The sequence below is a fragment of the Psittacula echo genome (assembly GCF_963264785.1).
Source record: "Psittacula echo genome assembly, chromosome: Z".
NCBI classification, from domain to species: Eukaryota; Metazoa; Chordata; class Aves; order Psittaciformes; family Psittacidae; genus Psittacula; species Psittacula echo.
Genome location: NC_137742.1, coordinates 89,047,421 through 89,061,851, shown reverse-complemented (window position 1 = coordinate 89,061,851; position 14,431 = coordinate 89,047,421). Strand labels below are relative to the sequence as shown.

General features: G+C 40.5%; 1 protein-coding gene across 10 annotated transcripts in view; it reads left to right on the top strand.

Moving 5' to 3' along the window:
• Positions 1-14,431, top strand: part of CHD9 (chromodomain helicase DNA binding protein 9) — a 112,535-nt gene that overhangs the window by 40,060 nt on the left and 58,044 nt on the right. The gene's annotated exons all lie outside the window — the stretch shown is intronic.

Here is a 14,431-nt window from a genome sequence, read left to right as displayed (position 1 = left end):
CCATCCATCTGGGAGGGGAGGGGGGAGCAGAAACTGCATGGCTGACTTGACGAAAGGGCTTAAACCACGACAGTTCTTTTTTGGCGCCCAACGTGGGGCAGAAGGGGTGGACTTAACAATGGACACCATTGCCCAGGTTATTCATGAGTGTGAAACATGTGCTGCAATTAAACAAGCCAAATGGTTAAAGCCTCTTTGGTATGGAGGACGATGGCTGAAGTACAAATATGGGGAGGCCTGGCAGATTGATTATATCACGCTCCCACCAACCCGCCAAGGCAAGCCCCATGTGCTTACCATGGTGGAAGCAACCACCGGATGGCTGGAAACATACGCTGTGCCCCACACCACTGCCTGGAACACTATCCTGGGCCTCGAGAAACAGATTTTGTGGCGACACGGCACCCCAGAGAGAATTGAGTCAGACAATGGGACTCATTTCCAGAATAACCTCATAGACACTTGGGCCAAAGAGCATGGCACTGAGTGGGTATATCACATCCCCTACCATGCACCAGCCTCTGGGAAAATCAAACAGTACAATGGGCTGTTAAAAACTACACTGAGAGCAATGGGTGGGGGAACTTTCAAGCATTGGGATACACACTTACCAAAGGCCACCTGGTTGGTCAACACCAGAGGATCTGCCAACAGGTCTGGCCCAGCCCAGTCAGAACTTTTACATATTGTAGAGGGGGACAAAGTTCCTGTGGTGCACATGGAGAATTTGCTGGGGAAGACAGTCTGGGTTATTCCTGCTTCAGGTAAAGGCAAACCCACTCGTGGGATTGCTTTTGCTCAGGGACCCAGACGTACTTGGTGGGTAATGCGGGAAGATGGGGAAGTCCAATGTGTACCTCAAGGGGATTTGATTTTAGGGGAAAACAGCCAATGAACTCAATTGTGTGCTGTTGCCTGCTATGTAATACTTTTATAGCCCACCAACTAGATATCTTCAGGTCACCAGCGACTGGCTCTGACTTCCCTCCGACCATCATCCCAACACAGAATGAACTTTGATAGAACCAGACGAGTTCTGCGGTAAAGGAACAATCAGCATCAGCAGGCAACGATCCAACACTGCACACAGCCTCTCCTGCCCCAAAAGACTGTTACAAGAGATGGAGCCTGACATCATGGACCAAATGGACTCAGCAGCATTATAGAGATTGGTTCATGCACTAAGAAATGATCTCTTTCTCTCTGTGTGTGTATGTGAACGTGTATATATGTAAGAGCGATAGTATATTGAAAATGTGGGATCTGAGCATGACGTGAATGGTATGGAATAAGGAGTGGATACTGTCCTGGGTTCAGCAGTAGCAGTCATTTTTATTCCTTAGTAGCTGGTACAGCACTGTGTTTTTGACTTTCAGCCTGGGAACAGAGCTGATAACACTGATGCTTGGTCTGACCAAGGACTTTGTGAGTCTCATGCTCTGCCAGGGAGGAGGGGAAGCCGGGAGAAAGTCGGGACAGGACACCTGACCAAAACTAGCCAAAGGGGTATTCCATACCACAGCACGTCATGCCTGGGATGTAACTGGGAGTTACCCAGAAGGCACTCTCTGCTCGGTAGGGCTTGTTTTGGCAGGTGGTATCGTATTCTCTTCCCTTGTTATTTCCTTTGTCATTATTGGTGGCAGCAGTAGTGATTTGTGTTATACCTTAGTTACTGGACTGTTCTTATCTCAACCCATGGGAATTACATTCTTTCGATTCTCCTCCCCATCCCTCCGGGAGGGGAGGGGGGAGTAGAAACTGCGTGGCTGACTTGCCGACAGGGCTTAAACCACGACACTGGTTTTAGCAGGCTTGGGGTAGGCACGCTGGAGCTGATCTCAGGTGTTTGGATAAGGTGTATAGAAAGTACCTTGTTGTGGTATTCTTTCTAGTGGAGTTTTGAGTGTGCTTTGGATATTCCTCTCTGGTAATAAAACCCATGCGAAAATCACTCTCTAAGGATTTTGTCATCTTGTGTAACTCATGATTTCTACCTAAAGGTAAATGAAATAACTTAATTTAAGACTACTTGAATGCTTTTAAAGTAATATAGAAATTTACTGAAGACTCTACATCTGAATAGAGCATGTGTTATTTAAATTTGGGTGTGTAGGGAAGAAGCTGGATAAAAGCTGTGTCAACATATTAACTTCATGCCCCTCTAGTTTGTGTGGCATGTAGATGTTACTTAAATGTTCCTTTGTCCTTAAAAATAAACTCAAATTTTAGCTGCTATTCTGAGTATAAAGCTTTATGCAGCTTCTAAAGTAAAACCTTTATTTAGAATCTTCTATCTATATCTACTGCATGAAAGAATTTTCCCATATCTTGGTATCTCCTAGTGAGGTCAAACCTGAGTTCACAGTGGCTGGTGAAATGGCTGCATGTTTGCTTCAGCCAATTGTTAGGGTTTTCTGAGTGTGAAGGACTTTGTAGTAATGTAGGAAAAATGCAGCTTCTAAAGTTTTAACTTACTTAGATTGAGCTTGTGCACCTCCGTCTACTCCATTCCCCCTTTTCCAATTTTTAATGTGAAGTGATTTTGTATATGTAACTGATAGATACGATATTTCAACTGCATACAGCTGTAATAGTCAAGCACAGTTGTGTGTTTAGTTTTCACAGTATTTGTTTCACAGTGCATTGCAGTTTGTATTTATTTTAGTATCAGGTCATTGACACAGATATTTGCCGTTATTTTGCTTTCTGGATGACAAATAGCACTTGGATGTGTTGGGTCAGTGTGGGCATTCTGTTGTATATACAAAATATATATGTTGCTTTCATCACTGGTACACCTTAGATTGTTGTACTCCTAGTCAGCATCTGCTTGATGGAGTTTCATTTAATAATATTTGTGTACTTGACTGAAGTTAGCAACAGAGTTCCACTGGATTAGTGGGAGTATATTTGAGGTGTTGCAAAAAAATACATTTCTGATTTTTTTTTTTTCACCTTTCTTATTACAGGTTTGAATTATGATTCTTACCACTCTGATTAGAAGATTCAAATGTTCTGTATTTTCAAACAAATATGAGCTTGGATTTTATTTGGTCCTTGTTTTGCCTTTTTATCATGCTTGCAGTTTTGGGAAAATGCTGATATATGACTTCCTTTTGTGACTCATAAGGCTTTAAAGTAAAGCTGCTGTGTTACTACAAATCTTGTTCTTTACCAGACAGGCAGTTTCTGAAAGAATCTTTCCCATTGGAGACTAAGTTCCTTTGTGTCATTAAAAAAAGATTGGTTTAGAAGTTTTACTTTGACCATCGTATTGTAAGATTTGTTTCTACATTTAAGTCTGAGTGTGTGAATTATCTTACTGACTTCAGGCAACCAAACTTGTGAATTTGTCTTTCAGGACAGGAGCTTTAAAATATCAAAAGGAAAAAAAGTATGCAAAGTAAGCAGTAGTTTCTGGAATTGATGGTTAGAAATACAAACTATTACAGCAGTCTTCTCTTTTTTGGTTTTATTATGCATAGAGTATTGAAGACAGGCTTGAGTTATCAGAATAAATACACAGTAAGTAAAATCTTCTCAGGATATATTACTCTAAAATTTAAATTTCCTATGATAAACTTCTTGGAGGAGGGAAGAATGATAAACCCTACATTTCCACAAATACACAATTTCCTCAGATTATGTATTCCAAAATAAATACATTTTAATTTATACATTGAAAACTTATTTTTCAATCATAATATTGTTCTCAAGCGTTAAAGTACGTGTAGACTTCAGTGGAGGAATAACAGTTTTAGTATTGTCATAAATGGAGTACAAGTACGCTCCACAGCATTTGCCTTTTAGAGAAATAATTATTCAGCCATTTCTCTATATAACGTAACAGTTCGCCACAGGAGTCCTGCCAGTAGGTGCACATTTAAGAGGCTCAGATGCACACGTGGGAATGAAAAAAAATAGCAGTTTGAAGGCAAGATACTGTACTAAGCATTAATTTAAAACAAGAATAATAAAACTGGAGGTGTAAGAAACTGGTATTTTGGCCACTTAATCAAAGAAATTATTTCTTCTGAAGAGATAGGGGTGCCGGTAGCACTTCCACAGGTCTTTTGGTTTTGAGGCATTGAATTCCTTCAGGGAAGGGAGGAGGTGGGGAACAGGAAGGCCTGTTGAGCATTGCTTCAGCAGAACTTTTGTTTGGGTTGTCTTTTGTCAGATGAGAATCTTCACGTAAGTAGGGAGAAAGGAAAGTATTAGTAGATCATGCGGTGTCAAAGTGCTGGATTTTGCAGCTTGTGGTTACTGCAGTGGTAATGTCTGTTGTGGATTTACAGAGGCCCAACAGGGATTGAGCTCATATTTCATTTCACTTTGTAACACAGGAACACAGATTTTTGTTCTTCTATTTTAACTGTCTTTGACCTAGAAATCAGTAGGAGCTTGGAAGCATGTATGCACCAAGTTGTACGGCATGGTTGTATAGCCTTGTTTGTATTTCTTAAAGCAAGCTGCAAAAAATTGAACAGCTGTCACCTGTAGTTTAACGTACATGGATAACTGTAACCTGAGAGATTAAAAACAAGCCAGCGGAATATTTTAAAGCTAGATCTTTCTTTCAAGTCTTCAGTCAAAGAATGTATGATTATCAAAGACTGGCTTCATAATAAGGGACGGAAGTGTTCCCTGCTCTATAAGGACAACTGTGCTACCACTTGGGGGGGTTAGGGAAGGAGTTTGGTGTATCTTCACCCTGGGTTCGGCAGTAGCAGTCATTTTTCTTCTTCTTAGTAGGTGGTGCAGTGCTGTGTTTTTGACTTTCAGCCTGGGAACAGCGCTGATAACACTGATGTTTTTAGCTGCTGCTCAGTAATGTTTACTCTGACCAAGGACTTTGTGATTCTCATGCTCTGCCAGGGAGGAAGGGAAGCCAGGAGGAAGCAGAGACAGGACACCTGACCCAAACTAGCCAAAGGGGTATTCAATACCACAGCACATCATGCCCAGTATATAAACTGAGGGCAATTACCCAGAAGGGCTATATCGCTGCTCTGGTCAAGCTGGGTATCGGTCGGTGGGTAGTGAGCAGTTGTATTCTTTTCCCTTGTTATTTCCCTTATCATTATTATTATTGGTGGTAGCAATAGTGGTTTGTGTTATACTTTAGTTACTTGACTGGTCTTATCTCACCCCCTGGAAGTTACATTCTTTCGATTCTCCTCCCCATCCCTCCAGGAGCAGGGGGAGGAGGCACAGGGTGGGTGAGCGAGCGGCTGCGTGGTTCTGAGTTCCCAGCTAGGCTTAAACCATGACAATCCTACTGTTTTGTTTTAGATTGGACAACTTGGGAAAGAGGCTGGTCAGGTGAAGGTGTTAATAATATGTTTCCCTGGAACAGCCAGTGAGGTTTGAAGTTGTAGTGAACAAACCTAGCTCCATGTCATATTATACTTAGGTTAAGCTTGACTAGAGTAACTACACAAAGACGTCTTACGTGTCCAGTGACGAAACATCCAACTGGGAGAGGATAAGGGCTGCTACTTTGCCCTGCTGTTTTAAATTTCAAAATGTGGCGTTTTATAGACTAGCCTAGGTTTTAGTTGGTGTAGGTTGAGAAGCACTAGGAAGAAGTCCACTGGTGCCTGTGGAACGTTTTGCTACTTTACAGGGCTCTGCAGACAGCTGAAGAGCAATGACATGGTTCACAACACTGATACTGGCATTTGTCTGCCCTCTTTATTCGTATGACTGTTACATCTGCCTTGTGAAAATTCAGCAGATATTAGCATGATGACTAGAAAACCTTGCCTACAGTAAGCTTATACTGATGTTTGCAAACTGGAAAGATGGAATACCGAATTATTCTAAGATAATTGATTTTTCGTGTGTATGAATTCTTTTGGCTATGCTTGTTTTTTCAGTTTTATAATACATATTCGTTTATTGTTTCTCTTTTTTTTTCCTTTTTTTTTCTTTTTCTTTTTTTTTTTTTTTTTTTTTTCCCCTTCTCTCCCCAAAGCCTCAAAATATAACCCCAGGAAAATGTCTGAAAATATGCCTTACCTTGGGGAGAGGGAGAACAAAACCCAAACGTACCCCATCCAGAAGTAATTTAGGGATTTCCTGTTGTTTGTTTCCATTTTGTGATGTGGTTTTGTGATTTGCTTTATCAGTCTTAAGGGTAGGACAAAAAGTATCTTCTTACTGTTTGCTGGTGGGTTTTTGTTTTGTTTGGGGGGTTGGGTGGGTTTTTTTGTGGTTTTTTTTCTTCATGGAGAAGGCAAGTTTAGTAAAAGTTTGTTTCCTTTTTGAAATCAGAGAGGCATTTATAAAAAAGACATTTTACTAGTTTGATCTAAAAAAGGTTCAGATCTTCAAGTACAGTAAAAAATACAGCGTCCCTCACTGCTCTTTTTATTTACATTTAATATCTGTTCAGGGAGCTCCCCTACTTTGGATTTAAAATATAATGAAAAAATAAACAGAATTTAACCTTGTGAGGGAATTCATGGTTTCCTACAGAAAAGAATAAAGTTTAACAGCTTGTTCTGATTTTCTCCGATATTGTTACTCGGCAGGTTCCTGAAGCACCACTTACTGGGGTGAGAGATTGCTTTAACGGACATTTGTTCAGTCATGAAAGACTAGAAATTAGTGTGGCTTCAGTTAATGTTACGTTTTTCTGGAGTGTTAATGGTCATTAAAAAGAAGTTGGGGAGAGCTGTTCTCTTGTGCTGCTTTACAACTTTCCACTCCCCATGGTGATAGAGGGTATCTGGCTTTACTTGTTAAATAAAAGTCTTCCTATTGCAAAACCAGGGTAGTGTTCCAGAAGAGGCTAACTCTCACCTGTACCTTCTAAAACTGTCTTTGATGATGTGAAATTTCAGTGGATCAATATATTTGTAGGGCTTTATCTGGGAGTTTTGAACTCTAACTACTAGTTTTTTTAAATCAGAAGGATTTGTGTGATTTTCTTGCCCAGAAGTATTAGGTGAAGTATCTTACAGATTTATTTCCAGATGCTCACAGAGGACTTGTTTCAAACAGTGAACTGAAACCTGCCTTTCCTTTTATAAAGTATTGAGTTAAGTCACCTCTATTTTTTTAGGAGTCAGATAATTGTGAAAATTGTAAGGTCAGATCAGTCAAGAGTGTAAGAAAGAAATAGAGCAGTGGAACTTCTTTGTGTAAACATTTTGACCCTTAGGATAGGGATTTAGAAAGTAGAGGTAGAGGCATGTGGCATGACTGAAGTTGGTCTGAGCCTAGTAATTCATATCCGTAGTGCATCCACAATGCCAATTCACTTGAATATGATTATTACTTTATTTCTTTTTTTTTTTTTTTCATGTATCAGAGCTCACAGCTTTCTCCTGTCAAGTATAGTGGTACTTGTAGTAGTGACCCCACCACCCTAGGGGTAGAACAAAAGATATGCAGTGCATCAGACTTGGATCAATACAAGTACTTAGTGTTACTAGTTCTGTGTTTGAAAAACAGGACCTGAGAAATTCCACTGAGATAGTGGGTTCTGTTGGTATTGTATGCCACTTTCCAGATAGCCGTGTTCACCATTACAGACTTAGAACCAGGAGGAAACCAGTATATGATGGGCATAGAATAGCAGGCCACTGAAAACTGACTGGCAGGCAATGCAGGATATTGGCAGAGCAAGCAGGATGAAGTTCTTAATTTTTTTTTATTTCCTGGCAATTTAATATGGTCTGTTACATAGCACCTCTGTTAAGAATTAGTTGCACACAGTTTTTATACCACTATTAAATATTCAGAGAAACAACCTAACTGTACTTGGCACTGAGCCCTATAAAGCTGTCTACAGAAATCTTCCAAACAGAAGGTTACATGCACTGTACTCACTCTGTGACATCCAGTGTTGCTTTTGCAGCAGGCTCAGATTAGGGGCATCTGCTTACAATGGCTTGAATGGACAATGGTTTGATCTTCTCCCAGTGAATGGTCTGGTAACTTAGATGCTTGGTTAAGCAGCTGCTACTAATCACAGCTATGTTATCTTAGCTATAGAAGTGGCGAAACTTGCTTAGTGGTGATATTACTGGGTTTTGTAGCATTTAGATGAGAAACAAAACCATACTTGGAGAGTGTGTGATGTGCAAAGCAGGTGCATGTTTCATCTTATAAACGTGACTAGTTTAAGGTTGCTGACCTTTACATTAATGTTTCCATTTCCACATAAATTTGAAATTTGGCCATAAACCTAGCGTTAAATACCTTGTGAATACAAATCGTAGTAACCAAATCTACATTCTGAAGTGACTGTTAACACAGATCAAAACTGTTGCTTGTCCATGCTGCTGTAGTTGTAAGCCATTAATTTACCAACATTACAGATAAGAAATGTGGGAGATGGAAAAGACAGTATTCTCCCCTCCCCCCCCCCCCCCATATCTTTTTCCTTTTTTAATCTATCCGTAGCATGTCTTTTTTAATCTATCTGTAGCATGTCTGTTTTAATTTGGGTTGTCTCACATATGTATGTTATGAGATTTTCTATCCCTTAAACACAGAAACATTCATTAGCAATGATAATAAGAAAAAGAAGGAAGAGTATTATGAGCATATTGAAAGAACTGTAACTTGGAATCATCTGTTGGCTCTCCTAATAGTTCCAAATATGCATCAAAGAGAATGGAGAAATGATTGAACCTGCTGGATCTTCATTTTCCAGTGCTCTTCATAGAGTAACCCGCATAGATGGTGTGGGGTAACTGTTGAACAAAAGAAGTAGAAAGCAATTCAGAAAGAACTCTGAAAGAAGGGGGGGGAAAGATACTTTCTGGAGAAAAGAATGTTGCATTTTTAGGTGACCTTCCCATCAGTTGTGCAGAAACAGTTTGGTTAACCATGGAAGTCTTATTTTAGTACATAATCCAAATAAAATCACTTCTTCTGCTGGGATTGTCATTCAGTAAAGGAGTCTCCTTTCTGCATGCATGGGGTGTGACACATACTCATACTGTAAGGACTCTTTTACAGGTTGATTCTGTCAGGGGTGTGTGCTCGCCTTTTTTGTTTTAGTAGGTACACTTTTTTATTATAAAACTGCCATTAAAAAATCGCTGGGAGAGTTATTTATGCAGACTGTTCTAGAGGAAAAAGGTTCAGAGTACTGGAATGGAATTCAGAAGTCACTGGGTTCATTGTTTGTTTTTTCAAAGTTGCACTCATAAATACAATTTTATAACTCAGATGATTAATTCCTTTAACATTTCTCACTGTTGTGTTCTTACAGTTCAAACATTTCTCACTGTTCATGCTCTTACAGTTGCTTAAAAGGAACCGTCGTTTTCAAATTCTGATGTGATTATAATGCGAAAAAATTAGAACCTAATTTGGACAAAACCCGGAAAGTATTGCTTATCATGAGTTATGTGATTCACTTATTTGTATTATAGTTGTGATATTGGGACTGTTTTGGTGATGTGACTTACACAAAGGAATTTCTTGTTTAGTAATTAACATTGACAAAGATGATGGGGTATTGCATGAAGATCAGGTTTCCAGGTGGCTAATTTTAGCTGCTTTCATTGCAGTTGATATCAAGGTCATCCTGATTTTTCCTAAGGACCTAGTAGACAAGCAAGAACTTGTTTTGCTCTTAAGGCATGTGGTGCTTAGTCTGTGCATCTTCTTGCAGAGGTGCGCTACCACCAGTAGAAGAGTCATTGAAGGCATTGCAGACATAAACCTTAGCTTTCTGTTGTTAGACTAGTAAGGGTCAGAATATAGTTCTTAGTGGTAGCTAGTGTTCGGGTGAGTAGATCCACAAGTGAAAATCAATGTTTTTTAAAAGTGCTTTATGTAATTAATTCACAAATATGTGGCTCATTAAAATTCCCGGGAAAGGCATTACCAGTCCTTACAGTATATTAACAATGGATGCAACTTCGGAGAAAGAGTCTTAAAGATTTTGTGCGTACACAAAATTGAGTGATACTTCTCTATCATGAATGGCTGTATCAACTCTAAGAAAGGCATTCTTACAGTAGAAGCAATGTTTTACTTATGGAACAAATAAGGCAGGATTTGGGAAGGTTTTCTCAGAGGCAGAAGTTTCCTCTGTGCTGAACTTCACTTCTTGGGGCTTCCTCTAGTGATATGCAAAGGACGTGAAGAAACTCTTAGTTGTTGTGGAGCAAATTAAAACGTGTTTAGGCCTTGAAGGAAAATATCCCGGTAGCTGTAAGCTTTGATGACAGTGATTTGTCCTTGCTGTGGGAAGTACTGTGAAGGTCTTCAAATGCATGTCCTATGCAACCCACAACAGAATGTTGGAGAAGTGCCTCTCTATGAAAAGCCTACTCAGCAGAGTACTGGAGCTCTTGGGAAAACTGCTATCATGATTCTGTCTCTTGATATTGTCTGTTAACTTGATTGCTTTTATGTTAATTAAGGTGTCATTCAGACGTGAAGTGCACCTTTGGCTCCTACAAGACAGCGTGTCAAATTCTTTTGAATGCTGCTGAGAAGATGCTCCCCTGGCTGCTGTGAATCGGCATATGTGAGGAAGCAGCCTACAGCTATTATCTGTTACACCTGTAGTATTTTAGGGCTAGCTGTTCATGTGAGCAGCAGTACGGTTAATACCTGCTGCTGCTAATGGCTTTTTGCAGGCAGCAGCAGCAGCACGAATTTGATGTGATTCCTGCCAATTTCCCTGCTAGTCACAGGGTTGCGGGGAGCAGTGGGAAGGTGACAGGAGGTTTGTTCAGTGCACTCGGCTGCTGCTTGGCAAAGCTATTAGCAGGAGTAGATACCCTGGAGCTCTCTCTGTGCAGATTCAAGACAACATTGCACTGGTTTATGTTAAGTTATATTTGGATGATTATCCCTGCAACCTTGGAAAGTGAAAACACATTTTTCCAAATCTTTAGCTTTTAAATACATGGCTGCCTTACTGTTTTCTTCCCACTGTCTCCTATGCATTTGTCAGTTGAGTTGCTTTCCTGCTGCTGGTAGATGGAATAGGTTTGTAAGCAGTTGGTGAAGAATATGTTCCTTAGGATGTTTGATCCCTGCTCAGTAAGAGGGAGGGGTATTTTTGTTGTGGCAGAAGGTTTTGTCCTTTTTGTTGTAGATGCCGTGTAGTTTTTGAAATTCTTTTTGGTGTGCATGATGATTTATAACTAACTTTATTTTATGGCCATGCATTTTTTGGAAGTATGAAATGATTATCAGAATGAAAGACTGTTGCTGAATTACATTATCTGTGTTGCTTTGGTTGCTAAGTACATGCAGATACTGTCCTCTGTACTGGTTCTTCTAATCTCAAAGCACTTGTGTTGCTTTCCAGTTTTGGTTTTTGTGACAATGGTGACTTCATTGATGAAGGTTTCACTACAGCTTTATTTAGATTAAAATGGCTGGCTGGTGCCTTCCTGCACCTTGATGAATGTCGTTTCCATATGGTTAGAAATGTGATAGCAAAATTAAACAAAAAAAAAAAGTCTGTGGTTTCTTAACAAATAGCTTAATGTTTGTGCAGTGCTGGAGACACCACTTATAAACAGAAGCAATAGTGCGGAGCAGGAAGCAGAGGGTCAGCCTGAGGAATTAAAACATAGCTTAGCCTTGTCCAGCATACTCTCAGTTCCATAGTAAGAAAGTGATAAACTAGTTGAGGACAACTTGGGAGGCAGCTTTATGCTCTGTAGTGTAAGAAACTCTGCTTTAAAGGAATAAAATAACTAGGCAGATTATTGCAAAAGAATTATGAAAAAGCCACCATTTCTGTATTGCCCACTTAATTATTAGGTGGGTTTTGTTTGTGTGTTTCTGGCCCAGGAATGTTCAAGGATGTACCAATTTCTTTTAAGACGCCTCAGACTGTACTGGCTTTACCAGCATTTTGCTTACAGCTGACATTACACCAAGAGTATGTTAGGAATATATTTTGTTTAGCTGATCTCAAAATGGAAAATAGTATGTGATTTAGCAGTTTTACTAAGTTACAAAATAATAATCCTAAAAGGTAAATCATTGCAATTTGTTATAGGTACTGTAACTATGGTGTAGCAGCATCTTGGATAGAGTTCTCAAAAGTGAAACTAAAATTTAAGAGTTGTCCTTGTTATGAAGTGGAATATTTACAGAAAGATCTTTAAGTGCCACTGTTAAGAAAATAATCTATTTGATATACTGGTACCGCTAGTGTTTTCAATGGACAGTGAGCTTCATTTTGAAATTAAATTTAAATGGAAGTGAAATTCAGATTAAGTGTAAGGCCTAATCTTAACATTCTTGCAAAAATTAAAAATTTCTATGGAAAACCACATTTATCACAAAAGTATAAATATATATCAAGCAAAACAGAAATCAAATCCTGATTCTTATTCATTCTTCTTTAATGGGCTTCTGTGACTTAAGGGTGTTGCTAGATGGAGCGATGCTATCAAAAGCTTCTTGTTTTTTAATAACCTTTCAAGAACCTGATCATATCTGCTTTTTGGTTTTCTATGATATGTTGACAATACATATTTAAAGACTTCACTGATCTTTGAAGATAGCACTTTGAATCAGCATTGTGATGGGAGAGGATTTTGCTGCTGAGATGTGTCCCCAGGTCTTCACCGCAAGGTGTCCGTGGGCCTTGTGCAGAGGGGTACAGCAAAGTTCAGGAGTTCTTCCGTTTTCTGTAGGAAGCAGGCAAGTCTGTGAGTTTGTGTGGTCACTACTGCTAGTTCATAGAAATGAGGTAAAAATTAAAATTAAAAAAATGAAAAGGACAGTGTTGGAGAGCAAGATGGGTTTGAGGCCACGGACTTGTGTTTTGGTGCCTTTCCCCTCTGGCATCTTTGGCCTCACTCCAGTGCGGGAAATGGAGCAGCACAGTAGCAGTGAAGTCAAGCCAGATGGACGCTGAGCTCCCAGGGTTTTCCATCCCTTCGAGCAGGCATTGGTGGCAGCGCTGACAGAGGAGCAGGAGTTAAAGCCCACACCGCATGTAGGGGAGAGTGGCCCGTTGGGGGTTAAATTGCAGAGCCTAATGGAATGATAACGGGTAGCACCATCTGCTGGCCTACTTCCGCAGAAGGAGTCAGTATTTTTAACGACATCTCTAATATTCATGCTGATGCATTTTGATGCTTTGTGCATTCATTTCTTCCCGTGCTTTGTTGGAACCTGGCTCCGCGGTTACGGTGGGTGCTGAGCCCCGCTGTGGCAGCAGGCAGCCCTCCCCACCTGAGGCAGCTGGCCGGCACCCGTGGACCTGTGCTCGCCCAGGGAGGAATATGTTGGTAAATCACAACGCGTGTTTGCAGAGGGTTGTATATCTCTTGGCTGCAGCTCTCTAAATAGGCCATTTAGCAATCTTCTCTCAATGCTTTTCTCTTGAGCACTGCTCGGGGTGCTGAAAAAGCAGAGGGCAAGCCTTTGTCTGATGCCAAACATGTCTTCAGTGAAGAGGCCAAGGGGAAGGGTAAGTGGAATCCTGAATGAGTGGGAGGAGGAGGGGTTCTTTGGGCTAAAAGGCTAATGGGATTGAATAACCTTCCTTATTACTGGCTGCTGCTGCGGGAGCCGCGCCGCATCGCCATCTTGAGCTGGCTGCTGTGCTGCAGGTCCGGCGGTGGGAGCACCCGCAGGCCATGCACTGCTGTCCGCTCGCTCGCCGCCAGGCCCCGCCGCAGCACCCTCAGGAGATGCACCCACCAAGGGGCTCCGGACCTGGCCACAAAATGGCTTTGGAAATCCCCGGTGGCTCTTCTTCGTGCTGTAGGCAGAGGCGCGTGTACGGGTGAGAACGTAACATAACTGTTATCTGCTGGGTTTTGTCTGAGTAGGAAATTCTTCCCATTGCTCAAAGGGGAAGGGGGAGGGGAGGGAAGCAAAAACATGTCTCCTAGCAGGGTTAGAGAGAGGCTGATAATCCGAATGTTGCATTCATGGTGTAAACAACACTGTGTTGATGAAATGGTTATTAAAACCCCGAAAATCAAGTTACATTTTCTAAATAGAGCACTGACTGTACATTGATCTAAATGAAAAAAATAGTGCTTTCTGATTTTTTATGAGTATAGAGTTTAGTTTTGGTTTTATCTTTTGTTTGGTTTTAAATCTTGATTCTGTTCAAACATCTGTTCAGCAGTGAATTAGTCTGGTAAGATGTGCTGTCTACTTTAAGGTAACTGTGGTCCTGGTATCTAACAAAAGGTGAAGTACTGATGCTGTTACCTTCAGGAGTTCTTTGCTTTTTCAGATTTTATGAGAACAGCATTTATTGGAGGTATATGTCAAATGTATGGGAATGCTGGGAAGGTTTAGTTTCTCTAACTACAGAAAGAAGGCTGAGAGAATTTTAGAACAATATTTTTTTACTGATTTTCAGTTTGTGGCTTGGTTGTTGAAAACCCACAATTGATGCAGTTATTCTGAAACCCACGCCATTCTGTGGGATCAACAGAATTCCTTCTTTTTTTGTGTC